This window comes from Anopheles stephensi, chromosome 3 (assembly GCF_013141755.1).
Source record: "Anopheles stephensi strain Indian chromosome 3, UCI_ANSTEP_V1.0, whole genome shotgun sequence".
NCBI classification, from domain to species: domain Eukaryota; kingdom Metazoa; phylum Arthropoda; class Insecta; order Diptera; family Culicidae; genus Anopheles; species Anopheles stephensi.
The window spans coordinates 73835192-73854992 of record NC_050203.1 but is presented as its reverse complement, the minus strand read 5'-3'; the positions used below and the strand labels follow the sequence as shown (position 1 = coordinate 73854992).

Below are 19801 nucleotides of genomic sequence, written 5' to 3'. Positions count from 1 at the left end.
ACAGTTTATAGCACCAAACACTGTAAAATCTATGGGGTAGGACCGATAAAAAAGGTATTTTTATGCAGAAGTCTTCATAAGATGCTGTGTGACGTCCTATTTTTCTCCCTTAAATTCCTGAGCACTATGAGAAAATATAATTTGACTGGCAACCTCTTCAAATATTTCTTGTCTTGTAAGTTATTCACATCCTTATTAGACTACCACCGTACACCACTGTATTGCTAAACAATTCCTATCAGTTTACCCTTGTCTTACGTCTTGTTCGATGATTCATAGCGCAGAGCATTCAAAAATTTGCAAGTCAAAAAACAATTTACAGTCAACAATTATGCCCATCAAATTTCGTGCGTGAGCAGCCAACAAAAAACGCACGATCGCAATTGTTGTACAACGAACGCGCAATGCTTCTCCCAATTCGTTTACCGCTCGTAACTGCTCCCCCGTAGCAGGCAAGCAAAATTCTTTGCATGTTAACCAGCCCGAGAATGTAATTCGATCGGAATCGAAAATCAGTAGCGGCCTGGAAAGAAATCATTACCGTACACACCCGATCTCACCTTGCACAGGGAATAAATCTTTCCTTCGTAACACACATGCCCGGACCGTGATCCTCGAAGCATAACATCGTTTCGTGTGCTTTTCGGCTTGTTTTTTTTTCCTTCCCCGAGCGGCCTGTTACAGAGCCCCAGCTATCGATTTCATATTCTAGTTAATATCTTTTAATTCCCACTCAATTCCAAAACGCCATTCTTATGAATTGTTTATGAATGTAACCACTCGAATGGAAAAAAAGGAAAAAGAAGCAATTTTCCCCAAAACCAAATGCCAATGGTTCTTTCGGCGAAATGAAATCGAGCTTTCCTTAATGCAATTAAACCTTCCTGCCGAACGTACGCATTTCCCATTCTGCTTAACTACTTGCTACTCAATTATCGTACCACCCGAAACATGGTTTAAATCATTTTAATTGTGTCAAAACTGTCCGCGGGCCTCCGATCTTACCGGCCCGATCTCGGATGATCGTGACGGCGCCATCCAAACTTCTCACTGGGACTGGGCTGGGCAGGCCACCGACCAATATTTATGATCAACACTGCACACCATGACTAATGCACCTGTTGAAAGCAAATTTTATGTCTTTTTTATGATAAACCAGGCAGGGGCCCTCGGGGCGATCCCGGCAATTAACCCTCACCGGGTCCAGGTTCCATTCACCTGGGTGTAATAAGTCAAACCGTGAATAAGCATCTTTCGATGCGGAGCCCAAGTTCGACTGGTGACAGTTTTTTTTTTTTCTTCCTGCCCTACCGGAAGACGAACCGCAAGAAAATAAGGCCAACCCGTAAGATAAGCATCGGCCGCGCATCTGGTTCCGTTTCTTTCCTCTCCGTTCGGATGGGCCGCGTAGGTGTTGAGCAATGAATTACCGAACTTGTCAGTGAACTTGTCGACAGCCACTGGCCGGTCGGTCTGCCGTCTCATCGTGCCCGGTAATGGGTCATGGATCAGCAGAACCGAGCCCCTCGCACCGCACCGGGAGGGTTTGGGGGAGCGAAAAGTGATGTAATAATTTTTACGATCATCAGTTTTGGAATTTATGAATGAAACTTTCCAAGTTCGGGTGGCTTTTTCCCGGTTTTGTTATTAATTAACGCACCGTTCTAAACACTCTGCCGTGACTGCTATGGTAAACGAACCCTGCATTAGAATAAAGTTTGAAGCGCTCTTTTCCATTAGTGCGAAAAAATAGGCGGCCTGCAAAAGTACTTCCAGCACGACAGTTCACAAGCGAAAGAAAAATATGTTTTTATTGTTTTATTATTCAGAAAACAGATCGAATTTTAATACATTAAGCTTGTCGCTTCAACCGCACAGCTTTTCGGTGCATTAATATTAATTATCTTAACGATCTTTCACCTCGTCTTGTTTGCTGGGTGAAGTCACCGGAGGACTCACATTAGACGTGTTGCTCGACGGTACTGCTTCGTCTCGCCGGGCATGGCAACGTGGAAACATGGAAAGTTTCCGGTTGGCGTCAGGCAACTGCTGTTAATGCTGTGTTAATGTGGTAACCCTTTTTCCCGCAGTAAGCATGTGAAAATTACCCACGTGTGTGTGAGTTTTTTCCTTACCCCCGGACCAGATTGAAGCGATCATCAAGACTCGGGTGAATGAGGAGGAATCTTCAATTGCGAGGTGTGTGCCTGCTTGGATCAAGGATACGAAACCACACCGATTGAACTTAACGATCGATGCACGTGTTCGCCGCCGCCATTTGCCTCTTTCGGACAGATCATTTCAACGGAGGCAGCCACTTGTTTTACAACCTTACGCTTTTTTTTACGGTAATATTCAGTTCCACAGTAAATCACGGTGAATTATTAGGGCTTTCGGACATTGGCGGCCAAGGCAAATAAAATTGGGATGGGTCCGAAAAGCAAAAAAAAAGCTTGGTTCGCCGGTTACTTTGATTATTCAGCAGTCAGGCTAACAGGGCTATCATAATTACCTCGCGGTACGTATACCGGAGATAGCGAAGTTTCGTGCACTGAACCGCCAGCACGTGTGTTCGAATTCGTGTGCGCGAATTGAGCAAGCACCACCTGTTGAATAAAGATCAGCACCACACATTTTTGGAGTGAACCCTTTTTAACCTCGTACGCGTGCAAAAACAAAACCACCGCACTCGGACCAACAATAAAACTAATGGTTTAAATTTTTTCGACTACTCACCGGTTTAAAGTGTTTCCGAGTTTAATTGACGATTTATTAAATAATTAATAGGAGCAAAATGAAAACATCACACGAGGAATGTGAACGACTGCCTCGCTGACGATTTTGCTTCCCATTTTTTCGCCCGCCTGATCCAACAAAGTGCTGTTTTGTTAAGCAAACGTGTGACGCTTGTTTCGGCACCGGGTTAAAGCCACCGGATTGGCGCACCGGTTCGAACCGCACGGTGCGATCAGCGATCATGAACGCGATCAACCGGTCGTTTTTGTTTTTGCTGTCTTCCCCGAGTGAGTACCATTTTACATTATCAACCGATTAGACGAACGTGTACGCTTAACTAGGAAAGCGCATTCTAGCGGATCGTCGATAGGAGTTCGCAACCAAAAAAAAGGCTCACCGAAAAACCCCAGAAGCGACACATAAATTAATTCCTAATGAGCAATAACAATAAGGTTTGGTGAAATTTTTATGTTTCATCATACCACACGTGCCACGTGTGAATATGACCTGTTCCGCGGATGAGAGCGCCCGCCGTTTCTTCTCCAGCTCCATGATCCCGGTGATCGTATGCGAAACAGCAAGCGATTCAAAATGCGTTTTTTTTCTTCAGTGGATGGAATTATAATTTTATTACATCGCCAATAAGCTTCATACCAATGAGGGTTTTTTTTTTCTTCAACCAGCCACGGGCCACAGTGCAGTCAATGCTTGAATTTTCTAACTCGTAACGTCTCGGGCGCTGCCCAGTGTGCTGCATAAATGGTTTTGCCTCTCAGGATGACAGCAATAAATCACGCTTCGTGTACGGTTACGGCTATAATTAAATCAATCCTGGATACGCGTACACACACACACCCATGCACACGGGCACGAAATGGTTAGCCAAATGGTTAATTACATACCAATGGGGCTCCCATTCGCAAAATCAGCGAGTCAAAATTCACATTTTTGAAAACATGGTAAACATATTCAATATTCTTCCCGTGTGCTGCTCTTTCAAATTTCCCTGTGGACATACAGTGGTGGTGGAAACATCACGTTTACCTAATATTTTAAAAAGATTGTGCGTTATGGCAAACCAGCACTAGAGACACTTTTTAACGGCCTGAAGCAATACTACCAATATTATATCATTAAATTTAAAAAAAATATATGATAAAACTCATGTTACATACGGTGGAAAAATAAGGATATCTTTAAATCAATCAATTGCCTCCAATATTGTTTTGCCATTCACATGATATCAGACACCAAATAAAATAACGCAATTCAGAATTAAAGCCTCATCAGTTCTAAAGCGTTTCATGTAATAGGGTTTTCTGTCTTCTGGTATTTGTATAGACTTTAAGGAACCTCACCAGTGGTGGATCATAAATTGAGCAAACTAATCAGGGCCTTGGGAGGGCAATGATAATTTCAGGCACACTATTCATATTGACAGAGTCATATCCTGGTGTAAGCAGGCTGTGGGGTCCTAGAAGTCTAAATCTTTCAGAGGGATCCGAACTCCCTAATCGACCGCTTATAATATCTCCGCTTGGCTTCTGATTCTGGTCCAGTAAGTAGATTGGAGAAATTATGTACCTCCAATATTTAGTATGCTCAGTGACTCCAAGAGGCCAAGTCCAATGAAATATTTTACTAAATCCTCTTAACTTGATGGAGTAGCCAAAAAGCTTTAGATTTTGTTCCTACTACTTTATCATAGAATTTATTGACGCCTCGTCTATTCTCGCTGAAAATTAATTGTACAGACTGCTAGCAGAGTTTTAAGGCCCTACTCTGACATAAGAACTGAATTTAGATAGTCAGAATGCTGGTCCATTGATCAAACTGATCTCTTGGCTGTATTATCAATTCCAAAGTTAGAGTAATTAATCTTAAATTAACAAACGATCACAAAATGTTCTGACTTTTTGACAAAATGTTCTGATTTGCTTATGAAGCTTTTGACATTATGCCCGGTTATCTTAATATTTAATGAATGCATTTTAAATTTTAAATTTAATGATAAATCAAATCAAATTATTCAAGTTTATATCGTTTTGGCCATCTGTCCCTCATTTTTCCCCTTATCTGAATACAACTAAAACGGATTTTATTGTACCCTTATAGTTTCGTCCATCACTGTACGATCGCTTTAACATACAGCAGAAAAAAAATATTGCTGCAAGCAATCCGTTTGCCGTTTTGTTCAGGACATTGCGCTACAACGGCGCCTACCTTGCCCACGTTGCCATTAGCAACGACCTGTCGATCGACGACAAATCGTTCCGAATCGAAAATGCGCACATTTGCACCCGAGGAAAAATGGAGCTAAACGGAGCAACAACAACAAAAACTAAAGGACGCGAATCGTCTGCATTTCGTTACCGATGCCCTACCATTCGGTGAATTTATGTAACGATTTGAATTTTAAATTCCAAACCACCGAAAAACGCAAAAATACGTCACGGCCATGTTTTCGGTGTGTTTGCTGGTAACATTATGTTTCGCTTATGTGTCCGCTTGCTTTGATTTGCAATTCGTTCCCTCTGCTTTGCTTTATTTATTTAAAATGAAAAAGCTATCAATTAACAGATCCTCCTTCGCCGGGTGACAGTTTGGGGCCTGGACCTGCAAATGAGAGAGAAAAAAGGCACAAGTAAAGTACACGATAAGATGATCTGAATATTCATTTCGAGTTGCATTTACACACACACACACACCGATTGTCCGTGGGGATGATGTGAGCTTCTCTTCCTTTGCTTAATTGAAAAGCAACCCAGTAAACCTGGCAATGGCCGATTGCTCTTAGCGAGCCCTCTAAGTGCCCCGGTGAATCATTTTACTTAAAGCCCTGAGCCCACGGTTCTCACCGACCTTTTCAAGCTCTCTCTCTCTCTCTCTCTCTCTCTCTCTCTCTCTCTTTAGTGGGATTCTTTCGGTTTTATGTCCAAGAGCACTCTGTTGAAAAATTTTCATAATTTCAATTAAATATTTAATAACATGTAAAGTAAATTAGTGCAATATTTACCCCGAAAAGGAAGCAGAAGCAACCCGGGTCCAATTCCACGCGGCTACCGATAATGATGCACACGAGCACCTGAAGCGCAACGACGATCGTTGGGCTTAAGGAAACGTTTGATGAACCCTTTTCCCATTTGATGACCTTTCCAAGAGTTTGTGTGTCCGGCGGAATAATTCAATGTAAATATCAAGATAACTTTAATAGCCTTTAATGTTAAGCATGAAAACTCATAAACAAATGCTTTTCTCACCTTTTTCTCGCTCTCCTTCGTTCGCCGCTCGATCTTCGGCTCGACGTGCTTGAATCGAGCCACCGGAAAAGCTTCACGCTCGAGTAGTGGGGACACCAGCACCCAAAAAAAAATAGGTGTCATGTCGGTCGATCGCCCTGGGCCGGCATCCCACCTGTCACAGGCAATCCTTTGCCAGCTTCAAGTCGAGTTTAAGCTCCGCCATCATCATTATCGTCTTCGTGCGTTGCTGAAACGGTTCTGAAAAATTAAGGGTTAGGAAAATATGTAAGCTATGCGTGCAATAAACGAGGCTCTTGCTTCTTTTTTTTTTTGAGTTTTTGGTGATTAAACCGGCAACTTTCGCCACACGAGATTTTGAACACGAAATAAACGGGGAGGATGTTGGATTTTCATTGCAATTCAAGAGGATTATGACCGAAATGAAGGATTAGGAGCGCACTCGCGCTTGGTGTCGTGCATCGTCCAAATGGCTTTCATTTTAATGCCGGGTGCGAAAGTGGCTATGAAACCGTTTATATGCGTGCTGCGTTTTCGTTGGAGTGGGTGATTTTGTGCGGGAAGGGGGTTTGATGTGGTTGTTGTTGTTGTCGTTGTGTTTTTAAGTGTCCTAATCTTCCATCTTCTAACCATAAGCTCGAAACTATTAAATTTACCCCGGAAAACTTTATGCCGCCACGATCGTCCCAACCGTTCCAATTATGGTAAATTTATCAGCAGTGAAACCTGTTAACCTGTCATAAAACTATGGAAGCGTCCGTATAGCGTAAGAATGGCGTGGTTTTTTATGTTTGTCTTTATGAAATGTAGCAAGCTGACGGGCACAAAGATACAGCAAAAACAAATGGCTCCACAGGAAAATTTCAAGCACCTTTTTTGTTAAAAATTTGAAGCATTATTGTTGAAAAATTGTGAAAAAATTATTAATAAAGGAATTTTATTGTTGGACACTGCGACTTATTTCCGTCTTTTTGATAATTTTTGCCTGCTGGACCAAAGCAAGTTATAGCATTTTGAGCCCAAGAAAGACTTAAACGTATATCGTCCAGAGAGTTGTACATCGATTGTAGCAGGTGTAACAGGCCCTTCCAATATTCTCCAGATAATATCGTCTGTTACAAACATGAGTGGTCCTGGATCAAATCCAATTGTGGCATTTTCTCGACACGCAGAACTAGCTATTCAGCTACAGGTTTATCAAGTCAAGGAAGCCAGTTATAGAAGTCTTCTTAGCTTGATAGTAACCTCTTGAGGTTGTAGAGCAACAGAAGAAGAAGGAGTAGATCTATATGATCTATAGATAGTCGATGACCCTTCAATGAATGTCAAGTTTTTATAGGAGTCTATGATTTACTATTCGTTATCAGACCTTCTCTCGCTCTCTTATGATTCTTCGTAGCTCGATTGTTAGTCCTCAGACCACTAGTAACGACATAATAAATGCTCCAACAATATCTCGGACATGCAGTATCTCGGTTCGATATCTAATGAATTCCGAATTTTAAAATGTCTTCCGATATCTTAATCAAAATTAACCAAGCAGGGATCATCATCCTACAATGCTTCAAATTGTGTGGCTTTCAAACATCTAAGGCTTGCCTTTTATCTTGAATGTCCATATCGCAAAATTTGGAACTATTTGAACCACTTTCAATGTTCGATGGCATCTTGAGCAAACCCTTATACAAGAATAAAGTCTAATAACTCGAAGTCTCTGTAAATTTAACCTACCAAAAGCAGGCCTCATTCGTTCCTTCTGTACACCTCTAATAAGCCTTAGCATTATTGTCAAAATGATCCTTTCTTATCTCTCAATTGGCATTAAAGAACTATTTGACTATCAGCAAATACGATCGGGCTGTTCTCTATGAATAAAAAACTATTTGATTATTATGTCCCCTTGTTATCTGTAGAAACGAACGTCTCAATTGACTTGAACGAACATCTTGATTGCTTCCTTTTCCTTATCTTTACCTATTAATATTTTGAATTAAAATTTTTAGTAATTTAAGCTTAGCTTTTGTTAAGAAGATGTCTTCTATTAGGATTATTAACGAAATCTGACATTCATGCCCATAATGTAATACTCTTTTTTAATGCCGGTAAACTTACTTCTAAACCCCATAATTATTACATCTTCAAGGGCGTCGCGTTGTTGTCGTAGTTCAAGAGCCGCTCATAGTACTTATCGCTTATGATGTGCTTTTGCAATCAAATCCTCTAACACTCAAGGTTTTGGGTTTGTGTGTACGTTTATTGTGGGTGAATAATTTATTTATTACTTCTCAGTGCGGCACTGCTCCGTCCCCCCCTTTTTCAATTCAATTCATAGCACTGATACCTTTTAAACCCCCCTATTTTATAGGAATGGGGGCTAGGAAATAAAAATAATACAAGGAAGTCAGCCCTAATCGCGTCAAAATAATTAGCACACCGTGTACGGGTGGTTTGTGTTTGCAGCGATACGCCGATCAACATTTATTATCAATCGACAATCGAACGATGATTGGACACAATCGATCGACAGTTGATAAAAGGTAACAACACGGACACAATCACTTTATCATATCATGGTCACCAAACACCATCTCTCCAACGGTTAGTTTTAAATGAGCAGGGAAACGACCACAAATGACAGTTGAGCGCGCGCATGCACTTGCGTAAATATTACCGACTTGCGTCCTATGTTTGCAGTGCATTTCAGGCGGATTGATCGGGTTGCACCGAAGGCAATTAATAATGCGCCGCATAAAGCAACCGTGCACTGAGCGGGGAGCCATAAATGCAATAAATATTCGCTCCGCCCGTAATCAACCCTCTCGAGTGCGTCGATGGGGACGCAATGATATGAATATTTATTTAGCCTAACGCTCTTACGACGTGCAAATTACTTGAAATCAATATTATTACGCAGTAATTATGATGATTATATTTGCGAACCGTGTCGTGTGTGTGCCATATTTTGAACCTGTTTGTTTGCTGCGCTGTTTTTCTCCACGTGGCTCCGTTACAAACGAGCACGGAGCAGCAAAACATGGCAACAGCGAGGCGCATGAGACCACCGAGCATACCTTCCCCCGGTAAAGCATGATAACGGTACATAAATTAATTAAGTCTTTCCTGTCCACACCACCTGTGCCATTCTGCGAAACTTGTGAAAATCACTGCTACTGGTTGTTGTACACCGGGAGCAAAAACAGCGCCTACCAACACAGCTACATATTCAAAAACAGTCCTGATTGACATTCCACCATAGCGACACAAGGCAATCAAGTAGGCTTTACTAAATTGCATACAAAATCAGGGCAAGTGTGTACCGGGGACACGTGATTTGTGCAGATGAGACTTTCAAAATGGCGTCTCGGTGGGTTGGTATACAAGACCAGGGCAAAAAATCACACACACTAGCAGCAGAAAAAAATGTATTCCAATTGGAATGTATCACCAACGAGATGGGTAGGGCTCGCTTTTAAAATAGCTCAACCTGCTATCATCACATCGATCGCACGAGACACACACACACACGTGCTCTCTCATAATTAAACAGCCAACCCTGGAGCACCGTTCGGCGGGAAGGCAAAAACGGTCGGAGAAAATTATCACCCATCCTCCCGGACGCATCCACCAGTAGCCAGTTTATCGGAGATTCAAAATCCGTTCGCAACGAAAATCAACATGCGCAGCTAGTTTCCCGGATCGAGGTTGCGTCTTCAACACACACACGCGAGGAGCTTTTTGAATATTCAACAGTAGGCGGCGTCTAATCATAAATTCAACCGCGCATTTCTCTTTCCCAAAGCTCGAGTAAAACTATGGCGCCCGGAAAGCAAAGGGTTTGGTTTGTCCCAAAGAATCGACCATTAAGCGTACAAAGCGCAAGTACGCACAATCATTCAACAACAAAAAACCCCGGTACGGTTGATTAAGTTTCCAGTTTTAAAATAAAACTTTAAAAATAAATAAAACAAAGCCGGGGGTGTGGGGGGTTTAATAAATATTGAAAACAGTTCAGCAAACCAATCGACCTCCCCGACAACAACGCCAAGGCACAGCAAACGAGCTAGGGAAAAAGTCATTATCGCTAATTAAATGATTATTAAAAGTCAAAAGAGCTTCGAAAGCTGCAGCTGATTAACGCACATACGCGTTTGTTCGTACACTTCATTCCAGGGTTGGCATTTGACCACGTCTTCGGATGGTAAAACGTGTAATTATCTGATGGAAATCTAATCTAATTACAACCGTCCCATTATCGCCTTCAAAACACAACCCACTTACTATTCTCACCCAGGTTCTGCGAGGGAAAACCGGACACGAAAAAACCTCAACCTCCCCAAAACCTGTTGCTTTCCGAAGACTTCAAACCCCGGGCCCTAGTCCTGGGTGGTTACGTGTACGGAGGCTCGTCTTTGGGGGCCCAACCGGTATCGAATATTTATTTATTCTAGTTCACTATCATCTTGTTATATTTTTATGGGTTATTAATTTGTGACTATTTTCTTCTCTCTCTAGTGTTTTCTTCATCTCTTTTAAGCAGTTTTTTTTGTTGTTGTTGGGGGTAAGAGGTTCCACTTGTTAATTTCATCTTCAACTAAACAAGCTCTTCTTTATACCGATGGAAGGAAAACTTTAGCTAAGAATGTTAATGATACGCACATTGGTTTCTCTCTCTCTCTCTCTCGCTCTCTTGAATTTTTCCAACCTCCCCTCCCCATTTCCCATTCCATAACTTATTTTCTCCCGCCTGCTTAGCCCGTACCAGCCTGCTTTTTGTTTAATATTTCATGTAGACCGTGTGGAGGCCCAATCACTGGTTGCTTTTTAGGTGAGCTGTTTAATTTTTCGTTTATTACCCAAAATGGAAATATGACCGGCAACGGCTCTTGCCAAGGTTTGTAAATGATTCCCTCCGCTTCTTTCGTGCACGATGAATCTGTTTTCGTAATTTTGTACGTGGCTTCAAATTAATTAGGCGACCAGACGTTCCGGAACCACGAGGCTTGTAAAGTGCCTGTTATTTTTTTTTTTGGGAGGAAAAAATGAGTACACATACCCAAACCATGCTATTAAAGCTATTCAAATGCAACCTCCAAACAACATTCACACCTTTAGCAACGCAAGCCCGAGCAGTGCGCTAATGCTAATGGAACATTATCATTCGGGAATAATAACATCACACGAAATATTAGTAAACAACAGTGTTTTTAACGCTTCCGTACGTTGCGACCACTAGAAAAGGGCGACCAGCCCTAAGAAGCTCCCATTCCCGTACCCTATTTGCACCACATTTTCTTTAATTTAATGATGCTTTTTTCTCCCTCTCTTTCCGGTAACAGTAATGTTTTGCCCTTAATTTACCATTAGAAAGTGTGCCCATCGTCGTTCCTTGGGTTAGCTTGGGATCAGCTCGTGCGTTTTGTACTGTTCCCATCATCCCATCCATCCGAGCTACCCATATTCTGTTGATTCCGCCTGTAGCCACTGGATGAAGGCTAAAATAGTTTGGAAGGATACCAAAAACTGAACTAGAACTTGAGTTTTCAATTAGCGATAAGCGATAGGAAGGACTTACATACACATGTTGTGTTGCTGTTCGCTTGTACCTGTCGATCGTACTTTGACATCGTTTGGTGGGGGAACGTGTCCATCGTGCGTTTAAAAATATCGTCAACGTTCCTGCAAAAGACAGTGAGTAGTGAGGCGTGAGATGATTTGGCAATGGTTCAAAAAGCGGCAGGATGTATTAAAATAGGACCAATGGTGAGGGTTTATTTTTAAAGGATGGCGCATCCATCTAGGATTGATGCTTACGGCATTAAACGAGGTTTTACTGTACGGTGATGGTCTGTTTATAGCATTTTCCATCAATATTTCATTTAACTTAAGCTAAGCTAAATTAGGAAATATGACAAATTTTGATTGGAAATAATGCATTTTTCTTCCAATTCAAGATAATTCCAATTATCTTAATTTTTTTCAATCTTTTGACGCTAATCATAAATATTTTTCAACTTTATTTTGAAGCGGCTTTTCGTGCCTAAATTCGTTTGCAACTGGTCTCAAATCAATTGCAGCTTTCATTAAATTTGTTACAGTTAAAGAGGAATTTCCCGCCATTATCATGGGGTTTGATAGCCTCTGCTTCGGCCTAACGACCTCTTAGGTCATGCCTACCATTTCTGGTTTACTAGACTTATTGATACCTCCTGATTGGATTGGACCTACAGCCCTCACTTTGAGGGAACGGCCCAGATGGGATTCGAACACCCGTCACAATCAATCAATCTCTCACAGAGCCACCCTGTGCCAAGTTTTATCTATAATAGCCATATAGAACCTTACGAGTGTATTTAAAACAAATTAATTTAATTTTATTTATAATTTATAATACAAAAAGTCTTCTGAGAAGGTTTTGGTATGTAAAGGAAAAGATCTTTCAATATATAAAGATCCACCACATTATACCTTCAATTGTTATTGATCTGTGTCTCATTTTCCCTCATAAAATTAGCAGCCAATTTCTTCCATAGTGCAGATTCACCGTACCACACACATGCCCGTGCTTATGATGGTCATTACCTTCCCAAATTTCCCCCAAAATAGATAATTTCCCAACACACACACACACACACACACACACATCTTCTTAACTGCACCATACGGTCTAGCATTCCGACGAGAGTTTCTTGATTAGGCCAAAAAAAGAAGAGGGGGGGGGGGGTAACTTTTGTGTCTGCACGCCTCCTCATTGTCCCAGCCCAGGACAGCCAGTCAGCCCGACTAGTCAACGTTTGGCGCACTTGTCCACTCACCCTGAAGAGCAAAGTTTTGAAACCTTTCTTCCTTCAACGACTCCGATAGATACCGGTGGCCGGTCTGTTCCTGCTTGTCCGTAGCAGGATGATATATGCGATGGATGTCTCAATTACCGTACTCTCTCGGCCGTCTGCGTTGCTTACGGATTGCTACGCACAACGAACTCACACATATACGCCCAATTTTGGAGCCGTAAAGCGATCGACTGCACCGGCGGCGAGGACATTCGTACGCTCATTTTCGCCCACCCACCCCACTTTCCAACCCACTCCCGCAGGATGGAGGCGGAAAGAAGGAAAGCGGCCAGATAATTTCACGCTTCGGCGGACGAGTTCTCGATGATGCGAAGACAACCACCATCACCACACCACCGTGCCCGTGGTGGACTGGACAAACTTTCTGATTTATAGAATGGTTCATTAAAATGATTTAATGAGCGATCCTACCGTCCCGCCGGTCCCGGTTTGCCGGAAAACCGGAACGAAGGTACTGCTTGGCATACAAATACGACTGCGCTGCGGGACAGTATTGGCCAGAGCCAGAGCAGTGCGGTGCAAAAACGCAAGGGATGTGACACTGGATCTGGTGCCATTAGTTCCAGACGCCGGCTAGAAATGTTGGAAAACCGATCCCGCCAAACGGTGCGGAGAACAGGGAATTAAATATTCACCAGAACACGTACACGTTGGTCGGCGTACGTTTAATTATAGCTGACCGTGGTTACTGTGTACGCGTTGCCCGAAATGGTTCCCGTTTTTTGGTCCAGCGTTCCAGGAAGTCAGAATCGTAAAATCGAATCGAATCGAAGCTACAATCCTGAACTGGACGTTGTGTATTTGAGGCGATTGCTCCAGGGAATAATCCTTGCATCCAATTTATTCCCTTTCTTCACACGTACTTGTCTGTAAAAATGGTACGAAATCATTTCCATCGCTTATCGACCGCATCCTACGTAAATATTCCTGGAGGAGGAAGGACCACCCCATGCACCAAGACGCCATCAAAATTGCACTTCCGTCCGTTTCCGTTCGTTTTCGCAAACTGACGCCCGAGATTGCGGCACCATTTACTTTACAGCAATCGTCTTCAGGAGCGCGTTCACTCTCATTTCCGGTGGCCGGGAAGCAACGACCACCAGCTACAGTATAGTGCATTGGTTGGATATTTTATGCTACATTTCTTCACTACACGAACGGAGTGAAAATTGACTTCTGCTACACATCCGGAATTTTGGGAGCTGAGGGTGCATTGCTGCTGCTTGTTCGGTTCCCTTTTTGGGAGGGATTCGTGATTTCGATGTGAATTCTACTTCTCGTGGTAGATACGGCTCGCAAACCTTGTGGGCAACGTTATCGTCTTCCTAGTTTGGTTTACTATTAGACGTCTTCTAAACACTAACGCCAAGAGGAGCTTAGGGTATAAAGGGGCGAAATGCTCACAGAATTCTGTTGGAAAAATTATGGCAAACCCGTTAAAGAGGAACAAGATGATTCTATCTATTTACCATTAGATTGGAATCTATTTCTGACCTCGTGAAAATCGTTAGTTTAATAAGCACCTGGCTGCGCTTAAGAAGCTTCGAAGCTTTTGTTGTGTTTAAGCAGCCGTTAAGCAGCTAGCGAACACCAAACCCCTAAGGATTCTTTTTTCATCAAATTTTGCTTTTATTTATCTACAAATACTCATAAACAACCTAAACAACACTTTTCTGAAGGATTTGAAGATTTTAAAACTTCATCTTATTTAGCGCAATACTAAATATCTACGGTGATGAAGGACTCAAGATAAATTAAAATTTTAATTTTAAATTTTTTTTTTTTTTTTAAATTGAGTCCCGTACTTACCATATCGGGTCGGAACATCGGCGTCGTTTTCGCCTTGACCACCGAATCGCTTAATTTTTTTTTTCTAAAACCTGTCTGATGATGAAAATAGAGGACCCGATAAACAGTTAAATGGATTGTTCAGTTCTGCCTATTGGGATTGTGTAAAACTTATACCTTAAATTAATTATGTTATTCTCAATCACCAGCTATTAGCTCCACTTTCCCCTAAGTTCATCAGCTAAGCCGGGTCCCATTTAAGAAGATGCCGATAAAACTCGAACCGAAACCATATCGGTTAGGGCTGAAAAGCGAACACAAATTTAGCACTGTCACTGTCGCAAACGTTAAAACCACAATTTTGCGCCCGATTACGGGCTGCCCTATCGCCTTTACCGTGCGAGATGAGATGTGGAAAACATCGGTGGCGACCGGGAAAAAGTTGTTCCATTCCCAAACGAGACAGTTTACGGGGAATACATTAAGGTTATTAATGAAAACTGTCCCGAATGATCATTTTTCAACCAAACACTCCACAAACGCTCGTCCGCTAGTTCGTTTCTCGCTCGTGTATATTCAAATAGTTTGCTCGGTGGAAAACAGGGGAAAACCCAACGCTAATGTCCTTTTTTCACCTTTTCGAATCCGGTCAGCAAGTGGTGGTCAGTGTGTGACAGCGTGTGAGGATTTTTTTATGATTTGTCATCCCTGTGCACACTTGCACTGAAGCTCAACATTTCATCAGGGACAGCTTAAAAAATCATTTTCCTAACGATTATTGTGATTACAGTTCGTGACATCCCTCGGCGCAACCGAGGACAATCGTTATGAGATGCACAACGACATTTTTGTCGAGTTTCGTATAATTTAGTCATTTTTCTTCCGATTTTCCCCCTTGTAAAGTGTGTCTCAGAAAAAAAAGTATGCGGAAAAAAATGCTCACCCACATGCTCGTGAAAAACCCAGCCCGAGCCGAGAAAAGTCTTCGCTTCGTAAGGCGTGTTTTGACACGCCGCCTTGACCGGGTCTGGGTTCGCTCCCTGCGATAATACACTTTTTATGACACCCGATTATTCACGGCTTTTACTGCCGCTCTGGCCACTCGAGCCGGACGGTGCCCAGATAGGCAGGCGAATATGATTGATTAGATAATGCGCTGGAAGTGGAATCGTTCGAGCCTTACGATGGTTTGTTTTTCCTTTTTCCGGCCCACAGCAGCAACTTTCTCTGCATAACGTAATTGCAAAACAAGACTTGCGCCACAATCGGTTACTGCAAGCGGACGAATCGATTTATCTTTCAGTTAGGCCTCGCGATTGGAAGGAACTCACGCATACGCACGTACGCACACAAATTTTTATAACGGCCATTGCAAAAATTTCATATCCAGTAAGTGAATTAGCGCTGCTGTCAAAAGTGATTTTCATCAATCGGCGCGTACCACACCATTTTCCCAGAGCCTTCGGACAATGAAAAGCCGTAAAGCTGTGTAATCCAAGGTAAAATACATTATTTATCTATCGAGCTCTGAACCAAAGGGATGAGGCAGTCTGGGAGGGGGCACTGGTGGAAAGGAAAAGGGGCTACGTTTGTATTTCAATCATCCATCGAGCTTACGCGGCACTTGAGTTTTATCTATATCTGTAGCTGTATTTGTTTCTCAATTCAAGTGTCTTTGCCGGCCTTCACTCGGCCATCGCGAACTACTACAATGTTTTTTCTTCTTCTTGTATCATCTTGCCATTGATACCGCTAAAGTAATTGATTACGAGCTCGCGAGAGCTATAAACTCCCGTGCTTAACTACTAATGACACATTAAAGTAGTCGAGGAGATTCATATACATCTCTCACTCTTTTGCTCTACTATCTCTCTCTCTCTCTCGCTCTCGCATCTCGAATTTATTAATAGCACCACGATCCAGTACCATAAACCTATTGAAAAGTGGCTCTTAATTAAAAAGAAATCGCTCGCCTCGGTGGCGGTTCAATGATGAAAATGAATTTAAATCGAATTACGATCGAAGCAACAAAACAAAAGAAACAAAAAAAAACACGGCAAACGAAATCAAATAAAACAATTCAACCGACCGGAGAGCAATGCAGGATAAAAACAGCTAGAGCTTAAGGATAATGAGAAAGAAAGAGAAGAGCGGAAAAGAGAAGAGAACAGTACAGGAAACATTCAGCAACAGCAAAAAGACGACCACATAACTTGCGGACAACAGACGTGGAAAATGATAAAATGAAATGAGTAATAATGAAATCGGTTCGACATCGGGACAGTCTGAGTGAGCATTAAGGCAAAAGGTAAATTTACGGTTGATTTTTTATTTTTTTCAGTTAAAAACAGAAATGGCGGCCAGTACCAGATTCGTTAAAGTTCGTCCTCGTAGCCACCACGCCGGTCACAGATAAATGCGACCCCAAGTGGTGGTGGTGATGATGGCAGTGGCAGCGCATTCAATTATTTGTTTCTCACCCACCGGCTGCACCGGTAGGTGGATGATCTTTTTCCTGTTAAATGTTATTCGAATGATTTTGCTGCGTCTTCCTTAAGGTCGGTTGGTCTTCATCCATTAATTCGATACACAATGATCACAAGCGGGTTTTTTTTTAATTTTGCTTTTGTACAAATCGAATGTTTTGTCATTAATATTTTAATTGCAACCGGCTGGCTAACGATGCCGAACCGTGCGATGTGTACCGCGGTACCTTACTAAATAGGTATAAAAAAAGGAACCGACACACATACCCATGCAACAATATTGTAGTCATCGTGGGTGGCTGATTGATCGTAATTATTTGTGGCTCAATTTTTGATTAAGGCAATTTGTACGATTTCTACATTGTTCGAGGGGGTTTGGGGGCCTTTGATGAACCGAGTTGTGACGCAAATGGAGGTCACAGCTAATTGTGATACGGCTATGAAGAAATAGTCGAACAATTTAGATGTTCGATTTTCATAGTAACAAAATGGTGTAAAATTTGAGCATTAAATAATCTATCAGACTCCTCGCAGTATTTTTGGTCCTGTAATGAGCGCTATTTTTAACAGCGACATTGACGCAATGGTGGATTTAACAGTCAATGAGTAAGGAGTCCTCGTTTTCCAGGAAGACATATCGTTCGATGTGCCTTGCCTTTCAAAAGACCTCCTTATGGAAGGTAACTTGTCGCAATGCAAGAAACCTTATCTACCAGAAGTCTTTCAAGCCCAAAAGATATCTTTTTCTAAGAGACTTCGGAATCGAGAGAGACATCGTCGTCCCAGCAACCTCATCTATTTGAAAATCTGGCCGTAAAAGAATCCTCCTTGTTCGAAGATCCTTGTCTTATATAAGACTACCTAAGCCTGGATCTGGTCTGAAAGTCTGGATTTTTGGAGTTTGTTTGGAAGAACCTGTTGAAGAATCTGCTACAATGACAAGTTCTATGAGCAAAATTAGTAGACACTTCAGGCCCCTGTAGGTTGGTCATGTCATGGGAATGGTACCGAACTACCTAAAAATACATGGACTTTTAGTTAGGACTTCCACATGCACGAAGGAAACTTGGTAGGTTCAAATTGATGGAGTGATATGTCGTTGATGCGTGTGTTAGAAGGGTCAGAAAATTTGTCTGACGGACGATCGACCGAGAGAGATGCTAGGACTTCTACAAGTCCTACAAGTTCTTCCTGGACACTATTACCTCGGTCTGCCATTTCTGGCTGTCTGTGACTTGATTTTACCAGTAGCATCTGGGTGGGATGTGAACCCCGGGTGAATCGAGGTCCGTTAGCGCCTCGACCACTTTTGAGCACCAAATCAGCTAGAACCAGTTCAACATAAGCTTACACATCCTCCAGGGTCTCATGTCTCTATATACCCTTCTCATCGTGTCATGTGGCTCTTATTTGAACTAGAGGCCCCTACAAGTTAGGAGAATGGCGCTGCCGTACCTATTTTTACACTAACTTATCTGTAGCCCATTTGACATTCAAGGCTCAGATCTTTGACCTCTTATGGACATAGATTTTTCATCAATTAATATCGGTTGTAATTACCTTCCTTGCTAAAGTCAATTACCGGAAAACTTTAGTTTGCTTACGATACCTGTATAATGAATTTAAATAAGTTATAATACTACCAATTCTATCATAAAAGCTATGGGCATCAAAAGAGAAAGCTTGACAGACAAAGTCTTAATTTCCCCCCATCTCAAAATCACAGCCACCAAAAATCCGTATACTGAACACAACAACAGCGACAAGTCAGCAAAGTCCTGTGTCAAAAATGTTTTGAGGGGTCAATTAAGCCGACCGGATCGGATCCTAGAAACATGGTCGCAAAACATGGTCTCCCGAGGCTAAACCTAAATAAACCACAAGAATTTTCCTGTGGAAAAGTCCATTCTTCCCCCTCGTACAATTTCAGTGCGTAATCAAAATACAATCATTTATCAAACATTTTGTCTGCCCCACCAGCCCACGGTTTCGGGAGGGGGATCCCCTTCCCACTCACTCACCCACCGAATGGCTTTAAACTTTTGTGACTGCTGCCTGGAGGGGAGGCTTATCACTTCACAATGCTTGTGCCTTCGGTATTGTCAACAATTTTGCCATTGCCATTGTTGTTGTTACTTGCCAGCACCCCCCCTGTAAAGGACATCCTATTTTCCATTATTTACTGAAAGCGAAAAGCGAATTTTGAACACACTTTTCCCAACACAGTCAATTCGTCCACCACTCGGAAGTCATCTCCGCTGCGTCCCCTTGCGGCACGTTGTACACAATTCCTTCGGGCCTGATTGTGATGTAATATTTTTTAAGCGGATCGGGGTGGGCAGAGCAAGACTTTTATGTAAACTTTTTATCCGAAATCGTCTTTTCCCTCCCGAGCGAATCACCTATTCCTACATTCCTATTCTGTCCGTACGTCTTGGCTTGGGGAGATAAATAATGCAGCAGTGGATAGCATGTGGAGGCGAAAGGAAAACCCGTCGTTGGAGAGGGGGTAGCAAAGGAGGAAAATTTGCCATAAATAAGTTATAGCGAAAAATGGCAGATAGAAGCAGCAGCAAGAATAGCAGTGTTCGTGTTGTCCACTTTTAAGTACGCATTTTACCGGGATTTTTCCTTTCGCAATGATGGAAGTGCCAAAAAGGGGCCAATTGAGTGGTTCAAA

The 19801-nt window shown here is 42.2% G+C and overlaps 1 long non-coding RNA gene across 2 annotated transcripts in view; it reads right to left on the bottom strand.

Moving 5' to 3' along the window:
* Positions 1 to 5738: 5738 nt before the first annotated feature.
* The window catches only part of LOC118510713, a 36018-nt gene continuing 21955 nt past the window's right edge, over positions 5739 to 19801 (bottom strand). For both annotated transcript variants that reach the window (XR_004906055.1, XR_004906056.1), the window contains exons 2-5: positions 11569 to 11672; positions 11355 to 11488; positions 5997 to 6236; positions 5739 to 5941 (exon numbers count right to left, since the gene is read on the bottom strand). This is a non-coding gene — a long non-coding RNA (uncharacterized LOC118510713). The remainder of the gene's footprint in view (positions 5942 to 5996; positions 6237 to 11354; positions 11489 to 11568; positions 11673 to 19801) is intronic.